At 42.1% G+C, this 25,925-nt stretch overlaps 8 non-coding genes across 8 annotated transcripts; all 8 read left to right on the top strand.

The window, feature by feature from the left end:
• Positions 1-417: 417 nt before the first annotated feature.
• On the top strand, positions 418-631 carry LOC136670685 (small nucleolar RNA U3). Its single transcript, XR_010795647.1, has one exon. It is a non-coding gene; the product is annotated as a small nucleolar RNA U3 (small nucleolar RNA).
• A 1,488-nt stretch (positions 632-2,119) lies between these two features.
• On the top strand, positions 2,120-2,333 carry LOC136670640 (small nucleolar RNA U3). The gene has a single exon (XR_010795643.1). It is a non-coding gene; the product is annotated as a small nucleolar RNA U3 (small nucleolar RNA).
• Positions 2,334-8,318: 5,985 nt separating this feature from the next.
• Positions 8,319-8,532, top strand: LOC136670629 (small nucleolar RNA U3). The gene has a single exon (XR_010795642.1). It is a non-coding gene; the product is annotated as a small nucleolar RNA U3 (small nucleolar RNA).
• Positions 8,533-10,012: 1,480 nt separating this feature from the next.
• On the top strand, positions 10,013-10,226 carry LOC136670707 (small nucleolar RNA U3). The gene has a single exon (XR_010795649.1). It is a non-coding gene; the product is annotated as a small nucleolar RNA U3 (small nucleolar RNA).
• A 4,791-nt stretch (positions 10,227-15,017) lies between these two features.
• LOC136670596 (small nucleolar RNA U3) lies at positions 15,018-15,231 on the top strand. The gene has a single exon (XR_010795639.1). It is a non-coding gene; the product is annotated as a small nucleolar RNA U3 (small nucleolar RNA).
• A 1,494-nt stretch (positions 15,232-16,725) lies between these two features.
• On the top strand, positions 16,726-16,939 carry LOC136670618 (small nucleolar RNA U3). Its single transcript, XR_010795641.1, has one exon. It is a non-coding gene; the product is annotated as a small nucleolar RNA U3 (small nucleolar RNA).
• Positions 16,940-18,392: 1,453 nt separating this feature from the next.
• On the top strand, positions 18,393-18,606 carry LOC136670740 (small nucleolar RNA U3). The gene has a single exon (XR_010795652.1). It is a non-coding gene; the product is annotated as a small nucleolar RNA U3 (small nucleolar RNA).
• A 1,478-nt stretch (positions 18,607-20,084) lies between these two features.
• Positions 20,085-20,298, top strand: LOC136670718 (small nucleolar RNA U3). Its single transcript, XR_010795650.1, has one exon. It is a non-coding gene; the product is annotated as a small nucleolar RNA U3 (small nucleolar RNA).
• The last annotated feature ends 5,627 nt before the right edge of the window (positions 20,299-25,925 follow it).

Genomic DNA, 25,925 nt, shown 5'->3' on the forward strand with positions numbered 1-25,925 from the left:
GTTTTTATTTTCTTTCTTTATTTAATTTTGGGGGATCTGAAAGGGAAATAAAATCAAGTGTAATATATACACAGAAAGAGGATATGTTTTATAGAACTATACATTTTTAAAAACTTTAAACATACCTTTCCGATGTTTCCCGCCAGTTATATTTACACACTTAAGTTCACTTCTGTCCAAATCGACGCTTTAATGTTTTAAAGTGCTGTGTGGTTTTTCTCACCGAACACAAAAGGTCAGAAAACTACCGAAATATTAGCGTTATCTCCAGAAAGAGTGGATTTCTAATATAAACAAGTGAATATGAATTAAAATGCTGCGTGTGGCTCCTTCCTCTCGGCACTGAGTGAGACTCTTCACCATCAGTGAGAGCTGAGGCTCAGAGAAGAAGAGAGGAGCTCTGAGAGTTGTTGAGTTAAGACTATACTTTCAGGGATCATTTCTATAGTTTCTAACTTTGAAATGTGATTCGAAAGTGTTAAGTCTCTCTCTCCACGATGATGAGCCGAGACATTTCCTTCTGAGCGTGAATCGGAGGGAACGAGAAATGAATCTTTCATTGCTCTCCGTCACTGATGACCGTTCCCCCTGTGTTTCACAGGGTGGAGGAAGGAGATGTGAGCAGAGTGGTGAAGTGCATTAGTGGTAAACGTCAGAATATCAGGTGTAGGCGAAATACTTTAACTGCTATTAAAAAGATTCGTGATAAAGTTTTAGTACGTTAATAATATAGTTTAGCATCTAACGTTTGTGTGAATGTTCTGTCCAGTGACAGAGCCAGTATTAGAAATACATGTTTTTAGAGTTGCTTTGCACTGGTTCATTACTCAATGTCATACCTTTTCAGAGATGTTGGAAAACGATCAATGCAAAGATTTTTAAAATGGACATACGTTTTGAAATGCATTTCATTTTAGGAAACAACAACGATGTGAGAATGTATTTTTTTTAAATTACATTTTAAATGGACATACTGTCACCTAGAGGCCATTACAGGCACTGCCACATGAAAACTAAGCATATACTAACAGCCCAGTCTTAGAGAGTGCAAGAGAGATGATACAAATCTTAAGTTATTACATATCTCTACAAACGAGTGTCATTTTGTTGATCAGGAATGGGGGGGACTTGAGAATCATTGATGAATAAGAATATTAGAAATGTTTATGTGCAGCCATAAAAATAATAGCAACTCTTTGTTTCTCTATGTTCCATTCTCTCAGCTCCACTGGCCATACTGTATACGTGCACTTTATAGATCCACAGTTAGAGTATATCTGTTGCTCTGCATCCCTAATAAAAACACCATCATCATCATCATTATCTTTTCCACTTGTCCATTTCAGAGTCGCGGTTCTAATAAGAACATGTTATTGTCATCTGTCTACCAGAGGGAAAAATATTGCCCCACTGGTGGCTGTCTATTTTGCTCATACACACTATAGAGTCCCACTGTAGGTTTTCTGTGCTGTTTAATGAATTCCCCATTTCATTACTTTTCAGTTATTAATAAAGCAGACACACGTGTAATAAGATTGCTAGGTTCATGTTTGTATGAGGTAAAAACATTGTAACTAGTATCTTACTCTTTTTACACAGCCATTTGCTAATGTGTTGGTGTATAATACAGTAATATGGGGTGGTAGACAATGCCAGTAGGTAGTTTGCCATCATTAGTAGTTTAGAAGCATTTCATATCTGTTTCATAGCTGTGGAATTTCATAGCTGTTTCTGAATTGACTGGAATGCTGTCTACTGAGGCAGTATAGGGAGGGAGGTGCTGGGTCTGTATATGTCTGTATTGAAAGCTTGTATAAAACCCTGTCTGCTTTCTCAGATATATTCAAACTATTTTAATATTTCTGGTGAGGGAGCATTGTACACAAATCCTGAGAGCACACTTACACGTTGCAGCATTTAAAGTCTGTCTCTAATGTTACAAGTTCCTTAATGTCAAAATGCTGCCTTAAAAAAGGTGGATTTCAGATATAAACAAATGAATACGTAGGGATTAAGATGCTGCGGTTAAGCGGAATAAACGGCACTGAGTGAGACTCTTCACCATCAGTGAGAGCTGAGGCTCAGAGAAGAAGAGAGGAGCTCTGAGAGTTGTTGAGTTAAGACTATACTTTCAGGGATCATTTCTACAGTTTCTAACTTTGAAATGTAATTCGAAAGTGTTAAGTCTCTCTCTCCACGATGATGAGCCGAGACATTTCCTTCTGAGCGTGAATCGGACGGAACGAGAAATGAATCTGTCATTGCTCTCCGTCATTGATGACCGTTCCCCTTGTGTTTCACAGGGTGGAGGAAGGAGATGTGAGCAGAGTGGTGAAGTGTATTAATGGTAAACGACAGAATATCAGGTGTCAAAATACTTCATTTACTGTTTGAAAGATTCATAAATACATTGTAGTACGTATGTAATATAATCTAATATCTAAATTTTGTGTGGTTGTTCTGTCCAGTGACAGAGCCAGTATTAGAAATAGATGTTTTTAGAGTTGCTTTGCACTGGATCGTTTCGTTACTCAATGTCATGCCTTTTCAGAGATGTTGGAAAACGATCAATGCAAAGATTTTTAAAATGGACATACGTTTTGAAATGCATTTCACTTTAGGAAACAACAACGGTGTGAGGATGTATATTAAACTTACATTTTAAATGGACATACTGTCACCTAGAGGCCGTTACAGGCACTGCCACATGAAAACTAAGCATTAACTAACAGCCCAGTCTCAGAGAGTGCAAGAGAGATGATACAAATCTTAAGTTATTACATATCTCTACAAACGAGTATCATTTTATTGATCAGGAATGGGGGGGACTTGAGAATCATGGATGAATAAGAATATTAGAAATGTTTATGTGCAGCCATAACAATAATAGCAACTCTTTGTTTCTCTATGTTCTATTCTCTCAGCTCCACTGGCCATACTGTATACGTGCACTTTATAGATCCACAGTTAGAGTATATCTGTTGCTCTGCATCCCTAATAAAAACACCATCATCATCATCAATTGGTTTCACCATAGTACCTTTAGTGGTCAAATGTTTTTTTTTCTATTTGAGCAATTTCTTCATTATAATTAATTTTATTTCTATTTTAGTCTCATTTGTGACTGCTTTTCATCATATCATGATGATACATTTTCATTACAATAAGTCAGGGGTTTTTACCTGTTAATGCAATACTGGTGTGGTTTCTGGAAAGACTCTATAAGTGATACATAGAGCAAGGCAGGCACTAATGGTGCCTTAGGGAGAGTTAGCACCCCCACGATTCCGGCGTTAGAGCCCTCACAGCGGGGTGAATGGGTGACGTCTCAGCGTCATAGCCGGAAAGCTAAGGCTGATGCTAACGCTGAGGCCAAAGCTAGCCCACCGGGACACCACGCTCCTCCGATTCGCCTGTCAAACAGGTTTGCCCTGCTCAGCGAGGCACCCGCTGAGGAGCCTGTTAAGAGTGCTCTGGTTATAGGAGACTCTATTGTTCGGCACGTGAAATTAGCTACTCCTTTAGGGGCGCCGGCAGTAACAGTTAGCTGTTTATCGGGAGCCAGAGCGCCGGATATTAGTGGCAACCTTAGACTGTTAGCTAATAGGAGATATTCGAGGGTAGTCATTCATGTAGGGGCCAATGATATTCGTCTGAGGTAACTAAGGGTAATATTACAGAGGTGATTAAACTGGCCCAGACGATGTCCGATGCCGTAATCTGCTCTGGCCCCATACCCCATACCAATGCGGCGTGGCGACGAAGCTTACAGCAGACTTTGGGCGTTAAACTGCTGGATGTCCAAGTGGTGTTCCGAAAATCAAGTGGGCTTTATAGACAATTGGTTACGTTTTGAGGGCAAACCTGGTCTTATAGGTAGGGATGGTATCCACCCCACGCGGGAGGGTGCTGCCTTACTTTCTTGCAGTATAGCACATAGTCTTTTAGTTAGTCAGCAGAGTAGTGTAGATAGCTGCTGACAATCCAGAGCCGGGACCAGGCCGCAGACAGACAGGCTAAACCAACCGTCTGCGAACTGTCTTGAGGCGTCACCCAGGTTCAACTGTATTGATACTGTGTCTTTCCCCCGAACTAAATGTAAAAGTAGAAAAACAAAATCAGCCTGTTTCAGCAACCTAATCAATATTAAATCATACACAACACCTAGCAGCAACACCTCAGAACTAAAATTTGGGTTACTCAACATAAGATCACTAAACTCAAAAGCACTCATCGTAAATGATATTATAAGTGATCATAAATTCAATGTTTTCTGTCTCACGGAAACGTGGGTTAAACCAAATTAATATTTAGCACTAAATGAAGCCACCCCCTAGGCTATAATTATGCACATAGCCCAAGAATATCAGGCAAAGGAGGTGGAGTATGTGTAATTTACCAAAATACCCTAGAAATTAGTCTTAAACAATGTGACACATTCTCTTCTTTTGAGGTTCTCTCCACTATAATTACAAATCCGGTCACAAAAAAGGACGCATTTTTATTATGCAACATTTACAGACCACCAGGGCCTTACTTAGAATTTCTGAAAGAATTCAGCGATTTTGCTACAAACCTAGCGGTGTGCAATCATAAAGTTATAATTGTAAGAGATTTCAATATCCATTTTGAGAAGGAAAGTGACCCACTAAAAAAGGCATTTACCTCAATCTTAGACTCTATTGGTATTACTCAAAATGTAACAGGGCCTACACACTACTGCAGCCACACTTTAGACTTAGTTCTGACACTAGGTCTTAACATTGACAAAATTAATATCTTACCGCAATCCTCAGCAATCTCCGATCATTACTTAATTTCATATGAGCTACGTTTTATCCATAATATATGTAAGAACCCTCGCTATTCTACAAGGCGTATAATAAAACCATCTACCGCCCTACAATTTATAGAAAACCTACCAGAACTATCGACCCCAGTTCCAACTCCATCAGACCTAATGGACCTAGATGTACTAACTGATTACCTAGAAAATACCTGTCGATCTACTTTAGAAAAGGTAGCACCACTTAAACATAAAAGTATAAGACAGAAAAAGCTTGCACCATGGTATAACGATAAGACCCGTACTTTAAAACAAACATTACGAAAACTAGAGCGGAAATGGCGATCAACCAAGCTTGAAGTGTTCCATTCTGCCTGGAAGGACAGCCTTATAGAGTATAGAAATGCCCTCACTAAAGCTCGCTCAGCATATCTGGCCTCGCTGATCTCCCATAATAAAAATAATCCGAGAGCACTGTTTAGTGTGTTTTCTAGAATTACAAAAAATCAAGCAGGTTCTGAACAACTAATTCCAGCAACTCTCACCAGTAAAGATTTTATGGACTTTTTAATAATAAAATTGAGAATATTAGACAACAAACTCTAGCCACAGGATTAAATCCATCCTGGCTGCCACCTGATGTGAATGAAATAAAACATAATATAACTGTAAAAGAAAGACTTGAAACCTTTTACCCACTCCCACAATTAGAACTAGAGAAGATTATCACCTCCGCAAACTGTACAACTTGCACACTTGATGCAATTCCCACAAAGTTGCTCAAAGAAGTACTACCAGCTATTATTGATCCTCTTTTAACTATAGTAAACTCTTCGCTTAGTCTGGGCCATGTACCCAAAGCTTTTAAACTAGCAGTTATTAAACCTATGATCAAGAAACCAAATCTTGATGCTAGTACACTGTCTAATTACAGGCCTATTTCTAATTTGCCATTTCTGTCTAAGATCTTAGAAAGAGCTGTGGCCCAACAACTTAGTTCATATCTACATAAGAATCATATATATGAAAAATTCCAATCTGGATTCAGGCAACATCATAGTACAGAGACAGCTCTAGTCAAGATAACAAATGATCTTCTTCTTGCCTCTGATCAAGGCCACGTATCCCTGTTGGTGCTTCTTGACCTAAGCACAGCCTTCGATACAATAGACCACAATATTCTCATAGAAAGGTTAAAAAACATGGTTGGAATCACAGGGACAGCCCTATTATGGTTCAAATCTTACTTAACGGAACGTTATCAATTCGTAAAAGTAAACAATCTAAATTCAAATTATTCTAAAGTAAGATTTGGAATTCCACAAGGCTCTATTTTAGGACCATTATTATTTACATTATACATGTTACCGCTAGGCACAGTTATAAGAAACCATGACATTAACTTTCACTGTTACGCAGACGACACACAATTGTATATTTCAGCCAAGCCCGATGACAAACACAGATTAAAGAAAATAGAGGACTGTGTAAAAGACGTGAAAGGCTGGATGTTGCGTAACTTCCTCCTTCTAAACAGCAACAAAACAGAGGTCCTGCTTTTGGGTCCAAAAGTGACAAGAAATAAATTATCAGATCTAATTTTAAATCTAGCTAACTTTCCAGTTAAACCTGGTTCAGCAGCAAAAAATCTTGGTGTCATAATTGACCCGGATTTATCATTTGATCAACACATAGGTAGTATCACTAGGACAGCTTTTTTACATCTTCGCAATATTGCTAAGATTAGAAATGCCTTATCCCTCCAGGACGCAGAAACATTAGTACATGCCTTTATTACTTCAAGGCTTGACTACTGTAACGCACTACTGTCAGGATGCACCAGCAGCAATTTAAGAAAACTTCAACTAGTTCAAAATGCTGCAGCTAGGGTCCTCACTAATACTAGAAAATTTGAACATATCAGCCCAGTTTTATCATCACTTCATTGGCTGCCTGTTAAATTCCGCATTGACTACAAAATTTTGTTATTAACATATAAAGCTCTACATGGGCTTGCTCCTGAATATCTTCAAGATACAATTTCCTATTATGAGCCTCCATGTTCACTCAGATCACAGAATACTGGATTTTTAAATGTTCCCAAAATTCAGAAGGCCTCAGCTGGGGGAAGAGCCTTTTCTTATAAAGCCCCCCAACTCTGGAATGATCTTCCAGAAAATGTTCGGGACTCAGACACAGTCGCAATCTTCAAATGTAGGCTAAAAACTCATTTGTTTAGTTTATCATTTGGTAGCTAATGCTCCCCCATAGATAAAGGCGGCAGATCCTGGGGGTCCATGGACACAGGGAATTATAGTATACTGAGACGCTGGTGCTGTCGTCCCGCCACTTCTCGCGATCACTCAGGTTTGTTGACGGTGGAGCGGAGGGATACCAGTGTTTCAGGATGCTCCCGTGTCTGTGTGTCCTCCTGGTTCTCTCCTTTTAGTTAAAGCTGTCATAGTCAGATCTGCCGGAGTCATTAGCCACACTCTGGAAATTTTCATATTTTCTACTTTACAAACACAAAACAGTTCAAAACTAATTCCATCCCTTTACATCTTTCCGATTAAACAACTGCCCACCTGTCTGTCTGGACACTGATGGATGACTGTCGAGATCCTCCTCCACGCTTCAGACCAGCTGCCCACGCTCCAGCAACCACCAAGTGCCTTGAAGCTGTCCCTACACTGAAGTTCTCATGGACTACTAACTATCATCACCAGTAGATTGACCAGAGGAGGATGGGTCACCCCTTGTGAGCCTTGGTTCCTCCCAAGGTTTCTTCCTCAGCTGGGGGAGTTTTTCCTTGCCACTGTCGCCCCTGGCTTGCTCACTTGAGGGTTTTACATTTGTCTTTACATTTCATGTCAAATCTCGTCTTACTGGAATTCTGTGAAGCTGCTTTGTGACAACATCAGTTGTGAAAAGCGCTATATAAATAAATTTGATTTGATTTGAAATTTGATTAATAGAGCCTTGGTGTGTCTTTCATTTTCAGTCTTTAAAAAGGTTTGGTTGGTTAGTTTGTTGATTAAGTGATTATTGTGGTAATTACTGTTGTCCCAGATCTATTTTATTTTTCTTCAATAAATAAAAAACTGGACGTCATATTGTTTTTATTTTCTTTCTTTATTTAATTTTGGGGGATCTGAAAGGGAAATAAAATCAAGTGTAATATATACACAGAAAGAGGATATGTTTTATAGAACTATACATTTTTAAAAACTTTAAACATACCTTTCCGATGTTTCCCGCCAGTTATATTTACACACTTAAGTTCACTTCTGTCCAAATCGACGCTTTAATGTTTTAAAGTGCTGTGTTGTTTTTCTCACCGAACACAAAAGGTCAGAAAACTACCGAAATATTAGCGTTATCTCCAGAAAGAGTGGATTTCTAATATAAACAAGTGAATATGAATTAAAATGCTGCGTGTGGCTCCTTCCTCTCGGCACTGAGTGAGACTCTTCACCATCAGTGAGAGCTGAGGCTCAGAGAAGAAGAGAGGAGCTCTGAGAGTTGTGGAGTTAAGACTATACTTTCAGGGATCATTTCTATAGTTTCTAACTTTGAAATGTGATTCGAAAGTGTTAAGTCTCTCTCTCCACGATGATGAGCCGAGACATTTCCTTCTGAGCGTGAATCGGACGGAACGAGAAATGAATCTTTCATTGCTCTCCGTCATTGATGACTGTTCCCCTTGTGTTTCACAGGGTGGAGGAAGGAGATGTGAGCAGAGTGGTGAAGTGTATTAATGGTAAACGTCAGAATATCAGGTGTCAAAATATTTCGTTTACTGTTTGAAAGATTTATAAATACATTGTAGTACGTATGTAATGTAATATAATCTAATATCTAACTTTTGTGTGGTTGTTCTGTCCAGTGACAGAGCCTGTATTAGAAATACATGTTTTTAGAGTTGTCTGGCACTGGATCATTACTCAATGTCATGCCTTTTCAGAGATGTTGGAAAACGATCAATGCAAAGATTTTTAAAATGGACATACGTTTTGAAATGCATTTCATTTTAGGAAACAACAACGATGTGAGAATGTATATTAAAATTACATTTTAAATGGACATACTGTCTCCTAGAGGCCATTACAGGCACTGCCACATGAAAACTAAGCATATACTAACAGCCCAGTCTTAGAGAATGCAAGAGAGATGATACAAATCTTAAGTTATTACATATCTCTACAAACGAGTGTCATTTTGTTGATCAGGAATGGGGGGGACTTGAGAATCATTGATGAATAAGAATATTAGAAATGTTTATGTGCAGCCATAACAATAATAGCAACTCTTTGTTTCTCTATGTTCCATTCTCTCAGCTCCACAGGCCATACTGTATACGTGCACTTTATAGATCCACAGTTAGAGTATATCTGTTGCTCTGCATCCCTAATAAAAACATCATCATCATCATCATCAATTGGTTTCACCATAGTACCTTTAGTGGTCAAATGTTGTTTTCTATTTGAGCAATTTCTTCATTATAATTAATTTTATTTCTATTTTAGTCTCATTTGTGACTGCTGTTCATCATATCATGATGATACATTTTAATTACAATAAGTCAGGGGTTTTTACCTGTTAATGCGATACTGGTGTGGTTTCTGGAAAGACTCTATAAGTGATACATAGAGCAAGGCTGGCACTAATAGAGCCTTGGTGTGTCTTTCATTTTCAGTCTTTAAAAAGGTTTGGTTGGTTAGTTTGTTGATTAAGTGATTATTGTGGTAATTACTGTTGTCCCAGATCTATTTTATTTTTCTTCAATAAAAAAAAACTGGATCTCATATTGTTTTTATTTTCTTTCTTTTTTTAATTTTGGGGGATCTGAAAGGGAAATAAAATCAAGTATAATATATACACAGAAAGAGGATATGTTTTATAGAACTATACATTTTTAAAAACTTTAAACATACCTTTCCGATGTTTCCCGCCAGTTATATTTACACACTTAAGTTCACTTCTGTCCAAATCGACGCTTTAATGTTTTAAAGTTCTGTGTTGTTTTTCTCACCGAACACAAAAGGTCAGAAAACTACCGAAATATTAGCGTTATCTCCAGAAAGAGTGGATTTCTAATATAAACAAGTGAATATGAATTAAAATGCTGCGTGTGGCTCCTTCCTCTCGGCACTGAGTGAGACTCTTCACCATCAGTGAGAGCTGAGGCTCAGAGAAGAAGAGAGGAGCTCTGAGAGTTGCTGAGTTAAGACTATACTTTCAGGGATCATTTCTATAGTTTCTAACTTTGAAATGTGATTCGAAAGTGTTAAGTCTCTCTCTCCACGATGATGAGCCGAGACATTTCCTTCTGAGCGTGAATCGGACGGAACGAGAAATGAATGTTTCGTTGCTCTCTGTCATTGATGACCGTTCCTTCTGTGTTTCACAGGGTGGAGGAAGGAGATGTGAGCAGAGTGGTGAGGTGTATTAATGGTAAACTTCAGAATATCAGGTGTCAAAATACTTTGTTTACTGTTTGAAAGATTCATAAATATGTTGTAGTACGTACGTAATATAATCTAATATCTAACTTTTGTGTGGTTGTTCTGTCCAATGATTGAACCAGTATTAGAAATACATGTTTTTAGAGTTGCTTTGCACTGGATCATTACTCAATGTCATGCCTTTTCAGAGATGTTGGAATACGATCAATGCAAAGATTTTTAAAATGTACATACGTTTTGAAATGCATTTCCATCCATCCATCCATTATCCACCGCTTATCCGGGTCCGGGTCGCGGGGGAAGCAGTCGGAGCAAAGAAACCCAGACCTCCCTCTCCCCAGCCACCGACGCCAGCTCCTCCGGGGGTATACCGAGGCGTTCCCAGGCCAGTCGAGACATATAGTCTCTCCAGCGTGTTCTTGGTCTGCCCCGGGGCCTCCTCCCCGTTGGACATGCCCAGAACACCTCTCCAAGAAGGCGTCCAGGAGGCATCCGAACCAGATGCCCGAACCACCTCAACTGGCTCCTCTCGACGTGGAGGAGCAGCGCCTCCACTCCGAGTCTCTCCCGGATGTCCGAGCTCCTAACCCTGTCTCTAAGGGAGAGTCCAGACATCCTGCGGAGAAAACTCATTTCAGCCGCTTGTACCCGCGATCTCGTTCTTTCGGTCACTACCCAAAGCTCGTGACCATAGGTGAGGGTTGGGACGTAGATTGAACGGTAAATCGAGAGCTTTGCTTTTCTGCTCAGCTCTTTCTTCACCACAACGGACCGGTACAGAGCCCGCATTACTGCTGACGCTGCACCGATCCGCCTGTCAATCTCACGCTCCATTTTTCCCTCACTCGTGAACAAGACCCCCCCGGTATTTAAACTCCTCCACTTGAGGCAGGATCTCACTTCCAACCTGGAGAGAGCACTCCACCCTTTTCCGACTGAGTACCATGGACTCGGACTTGGAGGTACTGATCCTCATCCCTACTGCTTCACACTCGGCTGCAAACTGGTCCAGCTGGAGGTCCCGGCTCGATGAAGCCAACAAGACCACATCATCTGCAAAAAGCAGACATGGGATCCTGAGACCACCAAACCGGACACCCTCCGCCACTTGGCTACGCCGAGAAATTCTGTCCATAAATATTGTGAACAGAACCGGTGACAACGGGCAGCCCTGACGGAGTCCAACTCCGACTGGAAACCAGTCGGACTTACTGCCAGCCATACGAACCAGACTCCTGCTCTGTTTGTACAGGGACTGGATAGCTCGTAACAAAGAGCCCAGTACCTCATACTCCCTGAGCACCCCCCACAGAATACCCCGAGGGACATGGTCGTAATGCCTTCTCCAGATCCACAAAACACATGTAGACTGGTTGAGCAAACTCCCATGCACCCTCCAGGATCCTAGCGAGGGTAAAGAGCTGGTCCTGTGTTCCACAACCGGGGCGGAATCCGCATTGTTCCTCCTGGATCCGAGGTTCAACTATCGGTCGGACTCTCTTCTCCAGTACCCCCGCATAGACCTTACCGGGGAGGCTGAGGAGTGTGATCCCCCTATAGTTGGAACACACCCTCCGATCCCCCTTTTTAAAAAGGGGAACCACCACCACCCCAGTCTGCCAGTTCAGAGGCACTGCCCCCGATGTCCACGCGATGTTGCAAAGACGTGTCAACCAGGACAGCCCCACAACATCCAGAGCCTTGAGGAACCCGGGGTGAACCTCATCCACCCCCGGGGCCCTACCGCCAAGGAGTTTCACTACCACCTTGGCCACTTCAGCCCCAGTGATAGACGAGCCCCCCCCCCCCGGGGTCCCCAAGCTCTGCTTCCTCTGCGGAAGACGCGCTGGTGGGATTGAGAAGATCCTCAAAGTACTCCTTCCACCGTCTGGTGACGTCCCCAGTCGAGGTCAACAGTTCCCCACCCCCACCATATACAGTGTTGGTGGAAAACTGCTTTCCCCTCCTGAGTCGCCTGACGGTTTGCCAGAAACTTCTCGGAGCCGACCGAAAGTCGTTTTCCATGTTCTCACCGAACTCCTCCAACACCCGAGTTTTTGCCTCAGCGACTGCCGAGGCTGCGAGCCGCTTGGCTCCTCGGTACCTGTCGGCTGCTTTCGGAGTCCCCTGAGTCAACCAGGCTCGATAGGACTCTTTCTTCAGCTTGACAACCCCCCTCACCCGGGGTGTCCACCACCGAGTGCGGGGATTGCCACCTCGACAGGCACCGACAACCTTGCAGCCGCAGCTCCGTTCAGCCGCCTCAACAATGGAGGTCCGGAACATGGCCCACTCGGACTCAATGTCACCGGCCTCCCCCGGGATGCAGTCGAAGCTCTGCCGGATGTGGGAGTTGAAGATCTTTCTGACAGGTTCCTCTGCCAAACGTTCCCAGCAAACCCTCAGCACACGTTTGGGCCTGCCAGGTCTGTCCGGCATCCTCCCCCACCATCTGATCCAACACACCACAAGGTGGTGATCAGTTGACAGCTCAGCGCCTCTCTTCACCCGAGTGTCCAGAACATATGGCCGCAGGTCAGATGATACGACTATAAAATCGATCATCGAAATGCGGCCTAGGGTGTCCTGATGCCAGGTGTACTTGTGGACAACCTTATGTTCGAACATGGTGTTCGTAATGGACAAACTGTGACGAGCACAGAAATCCAATAACTGAACACCACTCGGGTTCAGATCAGCGGGGCCGTTCCTCCCAATCACGCCCCTCCAGGTCTCACTGTCATTACCCACGTGAGCGTTGAAGTCCCCCAGCAGAACAATGGAGTCCCCAGAATGAGTGTTCTCCAGCACTCCCTCTAGGGTCCCCAAGAAGGCATGGTACTCTGAACTGCTGTTCGGTGCATAAGCACAAACAACAGTCAGAGCCCTTTCCCCAACCCGAAGGCGCAGGGAAATTACCCTCTCGTCCACTGGGGTAAACCCCAACGTACAGGCGCTAAGCCAGGGGGCTATGAGTAAGCCCACACCTGCCTTACGCCTCTCACCCTGGGCAACTCCAGAGTGAAAGAGCATCCAGCCCCTCTCGAGGAGATTGGTTCCAGAGCCCATACTGTGTGTCGAGGTGAGCCCAACTATATCTAGTCGGTACCTCTCAACCTCGCGCACCAGCTCAGGCTCTTTTCCCACCAGAGAGGTTACGTTCCATGTTCCAAAAGCCAGTTTCAGTAACCGAGGATCGGAACGCCAGGGCCCCCGACCCCGACCACCACCCGATCCACAATGCACCAGACCCGGATTACTACCTCTCCCACAGGTGGTGGGCCCATGGGAGAGTGGACCCATGTATCCCCTTCGGGCTAAGCCCGACCGGACTCCATAGGTGAAAGTCCGGCCACCAGGCGCTCGCCAAGGAGCACCTCCCCCAGGCCTGGCTCCAGGGTGAGGCCCCGGTAACCCTGCTCCGGGCAAGGGAGGCTGTGTCCTCGTTATTATATTTTTCATTCGTGTCATTCGTGTCTTTACTCAATGTCATGCCTTTTCAGAGATGTTGGAATACGATCAATGCAAAGATTTTTAAAATGTACATACGTTTTGAAATGCATTTCACTTTAGGAAACAACAACGATGTGAGAATGTATATTAAAATTACATTTTAAATGGACATACTGTCCCCTAGAGGCCATTACAGGCACTGCCACATGAAAACTAAGCGTTCACTAACAGCCCAGTCTTAGAGAATGCAAGAGAGATGATACAAATCTTAAGTTATTACATATCTCTATAAACGAGTGTCCTTTTGTTGATCAGGAATGGGGGGGGGTGACTTGAGAGTCATTGATGAATAAGAATATTAGAAATGTTTATGTGCAGCCATAACAATAATAGCAACTCTTTGTTTCTCTATCTTCCATTCTCTCAGCTCCACTGGCCATACTGTATATGTGCACTTTATAGATCCACAGTTAGAGTATATCTGTTGCTCTGCATCCCTAATAAAAACACCATCATCCTCATCAATTGGTTTCAGCATAGTACCTTTAGTGGTCAAATGTTGTTTTCTATTTGAGCAATTTCTTCATTATAATTAATTTTATTTCTATTTTAGTCTCATTTGTGACTGCTGTTCATCATATCATGATGATACATTTTAATTACAATAAGTCAGGGGTTTTTACCTGTTAATGCAATACTGGTGTGGTTTCTGGAAAGACTCTATAAGTGATACATAGAGCAAGGCTGGCACTAATAGAGCCTTGGTGTGTCTTTCATTTTCAGTCTTTAAAAAGGTTTGGTTGGTTAGTTTGTTGATTAAGTGATTATTGTGGTAATTACTGTTGTCCCAGATCTATTTTATTTTTCTTCAATAAAAAAAAACTGGACGTCATATTGTTTTTATTTTCTTTCTTTTTTTAATTTTGGGGGATCTGAAAGGGAAATAAAATCAAGTGTAATATATACACAGAAAGAGGATATGTTTTACAGAACTATACATTTTTAAAAACTTTAAACATACCTTTCCGATGTTTCCCGCCAGTTATATTTACACACTTAAGTTCACTTCTGTCCAAATCGACGCTTTAATGTTTTAAAGTTCTGTGTTGTTTTTCTCACCGAACACAAAAGGTCAGAAAACTACCGAAATATTAGCGTTATCTCCAGAAAGAGTGGATTTCTAATATAAACAAGTGAATATGAATTAAAATGCTGCGTGTGGCTCCTTCCTCTCGGCACTGAGTAAGACTCTTCACCATCAGTGAGAGCTGAGGCTCAGAGAAGAAGAGAGGAGCTCTGAGAGTTGTGGAGTTAAGACTATACTTTCAGAGATCATTTCTATAGTTTCTAACTTGGAAATGTGATTCGAAGGTGTTAGGTCTCTCTCTCCACGATGATGAGCTGAGACATTTCCTTCTGAGCGTGAATCGGACGGAACGAGAAATGAATCTTTCATTGCTCTCCGTCATTGATGACCGTTCCCCCTGTGTTTCACAGGGTGGAGGAAGGAGATGTGAGCAGAGTGGTGAAGTGTATTAATGGTAAACGACAGAATATCAGGTGTCAAAATACTTCATTTACTGTTTGAAAGATTCCTAAATGCATTGTAGTACGTATGTAATATAATCTAATATCTAAATTTTGTGTGGTTGTTCTGTCCAGTGACAGAGCCAGTATTAGAAATAGATGTTTTTAGAGTTGCTTTGCACTGGATCATTACTCAATGTCATACCTTTTCAGAGATGTTGGAAAACGATCAATGCAAAGATTTTTAAAATGGACATACGTTTTGAAATGCATTTCACTTTAGGAAACAACAACGATGTGAGAATGTATATTAAAATTACATTTTAAATGGACATACTGTCACCTAGAGGCCATTACAGGCACTGCCACATGAAAACTAAGCATACACTAACAGCCCAATCTTAGAGAATGCAAGAGAGATGATAAAAAATCTTAAGTTATTACATATCTCTACAAACGAGTGTCCTTTTATTGATCAGGAATGGGGGGGACTTGAGAATCATTGATGAATAAGAATATTAGAAATGTTTATGTGCAGCCATAACAATAATAGCAACTCTTTGTTTCTCTATGTTCCATTCTCTCAGCTCCACTGGCCATACTGTATACGTGCACTTTATAGATCCACAGTTAGAGTATATCTGTTGCTCTGCATCCCTAATAAAAACACCATCATCATCATCATCATTAACTTTTCCACTTGTCCATTTCAGAGTCGCGGTTCTAATAAGAACATGTTATTGTCATCTGTCTACTAGAGGAAAAAATATTGCCCCACTGGTGGCTGTCTATTTTGCTCATACACACTATAGAGTCCCACTGTAGGTTTTCTGTGCTGTTTAATGAATTCCCCATTTCATTACTTTTCAGTTATTAATAAAGCAGACACACGTGTAATAAGATTGCTAGGTTCATGTTTGTATGAGGTAAAAACATGGTAACTAGTATCTTCCTCTTTTTACACAGCTAATGTGCTAATGGCTAATGTGTTGGTGTATAATACAGTAACATGGGGTGGTAGACAATGCCAGTAGGTAGTTTGCCATCATTAGTAGTTTAGAAGCATTTCATATCTGTTTCATAGCTGTGGAATTTCATAGCTGTTTCTGAATTGACTGGAATGCTGTCTACTGAGGCAGTATAGGGAGGGAGGTGCTGGGTCTGTATATGTCTGTATTGAAAGCTTGTATAAAACCCTGTCTGCTTTCTCAGATATATTCAAACTCTTCTAATATTTCTGGTGAGGGAGCATTGTACACAAATCCTGAAAGCACACTTACACGTTGCAGCATTTAAAGTCTGTCTCTAATGTTACAAGTTCCTTAATGTCAAAATGCTGCCTTAAAAAAGGTGGATTTCAGATATAAACAAGTGAATACGTAGGGATTGAGATGCTGCGGTTAAGCGGAATAAACGCCACTGAGTGAGACTCTTCACCATCAGTGAGAGCTGAGTCTCAGAGAAGAAGAGAGGAGCTCTGAGAGTTGTTGAGTTAAGACTATACTTTCAGGGATCATTTCTGTAGTTTCTAACTTTGAAATGTGATTCGAAAGTGTTAAGTCTCTCTCTCCACGATGATGAGTCGAGACATTTCCTTCTGAGCGTGAATCGGACGGAACGAGAAATGAATCTTTCATTGCTCTCCGTCATTAATGACCGTTCCCCTTGTGTTTCACAGGGTGGAGGAAGGAGATGTGAGCAGAGTGGTGAAGTGCATTAGTGGTAAACGTCAGAATATCAGGTGTAGGCGAAATACTTTAACTACTATTAAAAAGATTCGTGATGAAGTTTTAGTACGTTAATAATATAATCTAATATCTAACGTTTGTGTGAATTAGAAATATTAGAAATACATGTTTTTAGTGTTGTCTGGCACTGGATCATTATTCAGTGTCATACCTTTTCAGAGATGTTGGAGAACGATCAATGCAAAGATTTTTTAAAGTGTACATATGTTTTGAAATGTATTTCATTTTAGGAAACAACAACGATGTGAGAATGTATTTTTTTTTTTTTAAATTACATTTTAAATGGACATACTGTTTCCTAGAGGCCATTACAGGCACTGCCACATGAAAACTAAGCCTATACTAACAGCCCAGTCTTAGAGAATGCAGGAGAGATGATACAAATCTTAAGTTATTACATATCTCTACAAACGAGTGTCATTTTGTTGATCAGGAATGGGGGGGACTTGAGAATCATTGATGAATAAGAAGATTAGAAATGTTTATGTGCAGCCATAACAATAATAGCAACTCTTTGTTTCTCTATGTTCCATTCTCTCAGCTCCACTGGCCATACTGTATACGTGCACTTTATAGATCCACAGTTAGAGTATATCTGTTGCTCTGCATCCCTAATAAAAACACCATCATCATCATCATTAACTTTTCCACTTGTCCATTTCAGGGTGACGGTTCTAATAAGAACATGTTATTGTCATCTGTCTACCAGAGGAAAAAATATTGCCCCACTGGTGGCTGTCTATTTTGCTCATACACACTATAGAGTCCCACTGTAGGTTTTCTGTGCTGTTTAATGAATTCCCCATTTCATTACTTTTCAGTTATTAATAAAGCAGACACACGTGTAATAAGATTGCTAGGTTCATGTTTGTATGAGGTAAAAACATTGTAACTAGTATCTTACTCTTTTTACACAGCCATTTGCTAATGTGTTGGTGTATAATACAGTAATATGGGGTGGTAGACAATGCCAGTAGGTAGTTTGCCATCATTAGAAGCATTTCATATCTGTTTCATAGCTGTTTCTGAATTGACTGGAATGCTGTCTACTGAGGCAGTATAGGGAGGGAGGTGCTGGGTCTGTATATGTCTGTATTGAAAGCTTGTATAAAACCCTGTTTGCTTTCTCAGATATATTCAAACTATTCTAATATTTCTGGTGAGGGAGCATTGTACACAAATCCTGAAAGCACACTTACACGTTGCAGCATTTAAAGTCTGTCTCTAATGTTACAAGTTCCTTAATGTCAAAATGCTGCCTTAAAAAAGGTGGATTTCAGTTATAAACAAGTGAATACGTAGAGATTAAGATGCTGCGGTTAAACGGAATAAACGGCACTGAGTGAGACTCTTCACCATCAGTGAGAGCTGAGGCTCAGAGAAGAAGAGAGGAGCTCTGAAAGTTGTTGAGTTAAGACTATACTTTCAGAGATCATTTCTATAGTTTCTAACTTTGAAATATGATTCGAAAGTGTTAAGTCTCTCTCTCCACGATGATGAGCCGAGACATTTCCTTCTGAGCGTGAATCGGACGGATCAACAAATGAATCTTTCATTGCTCTCAGTCATTGATGACCGTTCCCTTTGTGTTTCACAGGGTGGAGGAAGGAGATGTGAGCAGAGTGGTGAAGTGCATTAGTGGTAAACGTCAGAATATCAGGTGTCAAAATACTTCATTTACTGTTTGAAAGATTCATAAATACATTGTAGTACGTAATATAATCTAATATCTAACTTTTGTGTGAATGTTCTGTCCAGTGACAGAGCCAGTATTAGAAATACATGTTTTTAGAGTTGCTTTGCACTGGTTCATTACTCAATGTCATACCTTTTCAGAGATGTTGGAAAACGATCAATGCAAAGATTTTTAAAATGGACATACGTTTTGAAATGTATTTCATTTTAGGAAACAACAACGATGTGAGAATGTATATTAAAATTACATTTTAAATGGACATACTGTCTCCTAGAGGCCATTACAGGCACTGCCACATGAAAACTAAGCATATACTAACAGCCCAGTCTTAGAGAATGCAAGAGAGATGATACAAATCTTAAGTTATTACATATCTCTACAAACGAGTGTCCTTTTGTTGATCAGGAATGGGGGGGACTTGAGAATCATTGATGAATAAGAATATTAGAAATGTTTATGTGCAGCCATAACAATAATAGCAACTCTTTGTTTCTCTATGTTCCATTCTCTCAGCTCCACTGGCCATACTGTATACGTGCACTTTATAGATCCACAGTTAGAGTATATCTGTTGCTCTGCATCCCTAATAAAAACACCATCATCATCATCATTAACTTTTCCACTTGTCCATTTCAGAGTCGCGGTTCTAATAAGAACATGTTATTGTCATCTGTCTACCAGAGGGAAAAATATTTCCCCACTGGTGGCTGTCTATTTTGCTCATACACACTATAGGGTCCCACTGTAGGTTTTCTGTGCTGTTTAATGAATTCCCCATTTCATTACTTTTCAGTTATTAATAAAGCAGACACACGTGTAATAAGATTGCTAGGTTCATGTTTGTATGAGGTAAAAACATTGTAACTAGTATCTTACTCTTTTTACACAGCCATTTGCTAATGTGTTGGTGTATAATACAGTAATATGGGGTGGTAGACAATGCCAGTAGGTAGTTTGCCATCATTAGTAGTTTAGAAGCATTTCATATCTGTTTCATAGCTGTGGAATTTCATAGCTGTTTCTGAATTGACTGGAATGCTGTCTACTGAGGCAGTATAGGGAGGGAGGTGCTGGGTCTGTATATGTCTGTACTGAAAGCTTGTATAAAACCCTGTCTGCTTTCTCAGATATATTCAAACTATTCTAATATTTCTGGTGAGGGAGCATTGTACACAAATCCTGAAAGCACACTTACACGTTGCAGCATTTAAAGTCTGTCTCTAATGTTACAAGTTCCTTAATGTCAAAATGCTGCCTTAAAAAAGGTGGATTTCAGATATAAACAAGTGAATACGTAGGGATTAAGATGCTGCGGTTAAACGGAATAAACGGCACTGAGTGAGACTCTTCACCATCAGTGAGAGCTGAGGCTCAGAGAAGAAGAGAGGAGCTCTGAGAGTTGTTGAGTTAGGACTATACTTTCAGGGATCATTTCTATAGTTTCTAACATTGAAATGTGATTCGAAAGTGTTAAGTCTCTCTCTCCACGATGATGAGCCGAGACATTTCCTTCTGAGCGTGAATCGGACGGAACGAGAAATGAATCTTTCATTGCTCTCCGTCATTGATGACCGTTCCCCCTGTGTTTCACAGGGTGGAGGAAGAAGATGTGAGCAGAGTGGTGAAGTGCATTAGTGATAAACGGCAGAATATCAGGTGTAGGCGAAATACTTTAACTGCTATTAAAAACATTCGTGATAAAGTTTTAGTATGTTAATAATTTAGTCTAGCATCTAACGTTTGTGTGGTTGTTTTGTCCAGTGACAGAGCCAGTATTAGAAATACATGTTTTTAGAGTTGCTTTGCACTGGATCATTACTCAATGTCATGCATTTTCAGAGATGTTGGAGAACGATCAATGTAAAGATTTTTAAAATGGACATACGTTTTGAAATGCATTTCTTTTTAGGAAACAACAACGATGTGAGAATGTATTTTTTTTTAAATTACATTTTAAATGGACATACTGTCTCCTAGAGGCCATTACAGGCACTGCCACATGAAAACTAAGCATATACTAACAGCCCAGTCTTAGAGAATGCAAGAGAGATGATACAAATCTTAAGTTATTACATATCTCTACAAACGAGTGTCCTTTTGTTGATCAGGAATGGGGGGACTTGAGAATCATTGATGAATAAGAATATTAGAAATGTTTATGTGCAGCCATAACAATAATAGCAACTCTTTGTTTCTCTATGTTCCATTCTCTCAGCTCCACTGGCCATACTGTATACGTGCACTTTATAGATCCACAGTTAGAGTATATCTGTTGCTCTGCATCCCTAATAAAAACACCATCATCATCATCAATTGGTTTCACCATAGTACCTTTAGTGGTCAAATGTTGTTTTCTATTTGAGCAATTTCTTCATTATAATTAATTTTATTTCTATTTTAGTCTCATTTGTGACTGCTGTTCATCATATCATGATGATACATTTTAATTACAATAAGTCAGGGGTTTTTACCTGTTAATGCAATGTAGTGGAGTATGGACCGAATACCAGATAACCAGATCGAAATGAAGAAACGAAAAGTTTTGAATTAAAACTTTTCCATTCTGAAGAAGACCTTTCGTCTGCGACCAAGTCACATTCCACAGGATTGTTTGTGCCCGCGGTGGGGCAAAGGCCTTGCAGCCCCCACACACACGCACCCACCTAAGAACACTTTAAAGTAACACATGGCCAGGAACTGTCGAGATAACCGATTTTACGATGCTTCTAAAAGACAGGAACCTCAAACAAAAGGAAAGGGTTATAATCCCTTTTATGACGAAGTGGCACCTCAATGTCTCTCATTATCTCCCACGGGAATCAGCAGATGTTTAGAAGGGGTGACCTCGAGTTGAACCCCATTGACTCATCTACACGACAACCTACACATGGACCAACAGCGACCCCAAATGGACACTGGCGAAACTACGCCTCGCTCGGGGTCGCCTAAAACAATAGCGGAAAATAGTCAAACTCTGATTAAATGTGTATAAACAAATGTATTAATGTCACTTTCTGTACCCTCAGATGAATGCCTATCTTCTAATGAAATGACGTATATTGTTGATTGTTTCTATCATGAAAAGAAGTTCTGTCTCTGAAATAGAGAAAACGGATTAATATTCTTTTCCAGCGTATCATCATGAATTGGACGTAAAACAACGTACCCAAGATGGGATCTTATGTGGATGTTGGATGCTAACAGTCCAGTGTACTCATTGTTATATATTGATAACAGGTATAAGAATTTCGATACGCGAAATTTATATTATTTCTGTGCGAATCACTGATTCAAACCCCCTCCTACTCTCTCTCCCTCGCGAGAGTCACGTGAGGCTGAACTTGTGCCCAATCAGGAAAGGACGCCTCCCGTTAGGGCGTGATCGCGCTGACTTTGAAAAACAGCGGCTCGACTGCTCACAATTCAGTTACGAGAGCTCGACAGCAGTCCTGAGAGCTCGACAGAAGTAACGGACCACGAAATAAAGCAGAAAAGAGAGGACGCCGACGACAACAACAACGAGAAGATCCGAGAAACTTTGAAACAACAAAGAGACGCTTTCTCCAGCCGACGAGACAAAGAAAACTCTCAGACTTCATCAAAGCTTCCAGAAGACGTCTTGAATTAGCTCATAGTATGAAGTTTTAATAACGCGTCGAATGATTCGAATATCTTCTTTTCTTTTAATCGTGTTTATGTCTTATAGCCCAATCTAAGTTTAATCTCACGACTGATCAAAGCAGGTGAACTTATTCGTGGCCAGAGTAAGGAAACATTGCCGAGATACCAGAAAGTCTTAGAATAAGTGAGTTTATTGAATCGATTTTCAGTTCTGGAGCTGCAGTAACTAGCGAACCTTTCGTCCAAGACTTCCATACTTTGGACCCTCCCACTCTGGACAGAAAGCGGAAGAGAGGATCCTGCCGCCTGCGTCATCACACTCCAGGTACGCCCGAGACAACTCAACCAACGAAGAAGGACCTCCACGCTGACTCAGCCTGGACGCTTCTGCGGTAAAAACCGCGAGACTAAGTGAGACGCCTTCACTCCCAGGAACTCAGAGAGCCTCTGCATCCAAACGAGTGGTGAAAATCGACGAAAAAGTAAGCTAAACTTATGCATTTCCAGAGCTGAAAATCGAATCAAGTTTCTTGATAAATTTTGTATTAATTAAACCTTAGTTAGCAACACTTTAGTCACAAGCCAGAAGTGCCTAGCTCACCTTTAAGCTCGAATCGGTCTACCCTGTGGTGACGCCGTGAGATTACAAGGTTATGCTATGTTAATCAAATATCTTTCTTCTGTTAATAAAGCTTTCATTATTTGAAATAACAGTGTGTGCAGTTTGTTCATTAGAACTTCTGAAAATCCTGACGTACTCACATTAGCTTGATTATTATTCATTCTCAGTTTCAGGGTGGTGTGATGAGTAGATTCAGGGAGGCGGACACACTCGCTATAACACGGAATTTTAATAAAGAAATAACAAAACAAACGAACTAGACGAGAAACACGAAATAACATTAACGAGCAGGAAACAGGGCAAGCTAGAGATCACACATTACAAAACACAAACGAACTAAAGGGTCACGAAAGGAGTAAGGGAATGAACGAGGAACCACAAACGAGAAACACTACGAAGAAACGTGAGCGTGAAACAAACACAATGAAACCATGAAACAAACAAAGGGATGAACAAAATGACCGATACCAGGAAGTGAGGGAAGAGGGCTTAAATACATGAACTAACTAGACACACCTGACACAGATAACGAGGACAATTACAGAGAGGCGGAACAAGAGGTGGAGCGAGTGAACATAAACAAAGCCATGTGAGGAGAAGGAAAACAACGAACAGAGCACATGGAAGAGGAAAACAAAGCAGAAAGTGTCAAGGTGTGACAGACGCCCCCCCCCAAGACGCGCAACTCCCGGAGCGCGAAAAACGAGACTCTCCAGGAGCTGGCGCAGGAGGGGGCCAGAAGAAACAAGACAAACTAGAAAAGACTCAGAATGGAAAAGGGAACAAGGAACTAGACTTTAAACGGACATCGGACAGGACTAGAGAGAAGAGACGGAGAATAGGCAGGAGAAAACACACGTGACTGGACCTTGGGCTGAACACTGAACGGGGACTGAGACAAAACAGGAGCAGATACACGTGACTGGACAGAGGACTGAAGAGGACTAACAGGGAATTTGACATGAGACTGGACAAAGGGTTTAACTGGGAACTGGACATGAGGCAAGGGAACAGGGACCATGACATTAACAGGAACTGAAACAAACACGGTGACAGGGACCGGAATAGAAACAAAAACAGACAAAGGCACAGGGACAAGGACAGAGACAGGAACCAGAACAGGAACAGAAACAGGAACAAAAACAACTGGGTGGTACCCAGGACTGGCATGTGTCTGTGGGACTGTCCAAGGTGCCAGCCTGGGTACAGTTCTGGGGATTGGCCTCGAAGTCCTTGGGGCCGGAGCCACAGTCACAGGCTTAGAAACGGCCGGAGCCACAGTCACAGGCTTAGAAACGGCCGGAGCCACAGTCACTGGCTTAGAAACGGCCGGAGCCACAGTCTCATGGGCAGAAACGGCCTTAGCCAAAGTCACTGGAGTAGAAACGGCCGATGCCACAGTCTCAGGGGTAGAAACGGCCGTGGCCACAGTCTCGGAGATAGGAGCAGCTGAGGGAGCCGTACTCACGGAGACTGGAGACCCTGCGACGACGTCCGAGGAGGCAGGCGGAACTGCGACGACGATGTCCACGGAGGCAGACGGAACTGCGACGACGTCGTCCACGGAGGCAGACGGAACTGCGACGACGTCCAAGGAGTCAGGAGGATGTGCGACGACGTCCACGAAGGCAGAGGAATCTGCGACGTCGTCCACGGAAACAGAAGAGGCGGGCGTCGCTCTCATGAAGACAGGAGAGGCACGCGCCGCCTTCAAGGAGAGCTCCAGGCGTGCCATGATGCCTGTAAGCTTCTCCTGAATGTCAGGAGTGGGCGCAGAGCGGTGATTAGGAACTGGGGTCCCAGCGACGACGTCCACGGAGGCAGAAGAATCTGCGACGTTGTCCCTGGAGACAGGCGTGGCCGGAAGCGCCGCGCTGAGGAAGACAGGCGCGGCCGTAGGCACCGCGCTCAGGGAGACAGGCGCGGCCGGAGGTGCTGCGCTCAAGGAGACAGGTGCGGCCGGAGGTGCCGCGGGCATGAAGAGAGGCGCGGCCGGAGGTGCCGCTCTTACAGAAACCGGAGCGGCCGGAGGTGCCGCTTTTATGGGAGCGGGAGTTAAAACGCCCAGCGGGGCAGGTGCTCGTGCTGCTCGCCGAGCACGAGTTGAGGGTTTAGCGGGTTTGGGCGCACTCTCGAGGGACTTCTTTGAACTTAGTTCCCCCGGAGATGCGCCTCTGTTAGCCTCATCTCTCATGTCCTGTGATCTGAGGCTAACAGCCCTTGTACATAACGCCCCCCCAAAAATCTCTCCGGACCTGAGGGGGTACTTCTCTGGAGCTGGGTTTTCAGCCTGCTTTCTCCTCCGGCTCCGTCGATTCCCGCTGGAGGAATCACTCGATTCCTGAATCGAGTCTTCTGTTCGGGGGAAAGGAACCACCCCGGAAATGCGCTGAAGCTGTTGACTCCACTCTGAAGCCGCTTTCAACGCCTCCTCCACGGGATCTTTGCGGAACGGGGTACGGCGAATTACACCTCTCTTAAACGGGTAGTCCGTGCTAGCTGTGTCCATTTTTGGATCGGTCATTCTGTCAGGGTGGTGTGATGAGTAGATTCAGGGAGGCGGACACACTCGCTATAACACGGAATTTTAATAAAGAAATAACAAAACAAACGAACTAGACGAGAAACACGAAATAACATTAACGAGCAGGAAACAGGGCAAGCTAGAGATCACACATTACAAAACACAAACGAACTAAAGGGTCACGAAAGGAGTAAGGGAATGAACGAGGAACCACAAACGAGAAACACTACGAAGAAACGTGAGCGTGAAACAAACACAATGAAACCATGAAACAAACAAAGAGATGAACAAAATGACCGATACCAGGAAGTGAGGGAAGAGGGCTTAAATACATGAACTAACTAGACACACCTGACACAGATAACGAGGACAATTACAGAGAGGCGGAACAAGAGGTGGAGCGAGTGAACATAAACAAAGCCATGTGAGGAGAAGGAAAACAACGAACAGAGCACATGGAAGAGGAAAACAAAGCAGAAAGTG

This window comes from Hoplias malabaricus, chromosome 1 (genome assembly GCF_029633855.1).
Source record: "Hoplias malabaricus isolate fHopMal1 chromosome 1, fHopMal1.hap1, whole genome shotgun sequence".
Classification (NCBI taxonomy): domain Eukaryota; kingdom Metazoa; phylum Chordata; class Actinopteri; order Characiformes; family Erythrinidae; genus Hoplias; species Hoplias malabaricus.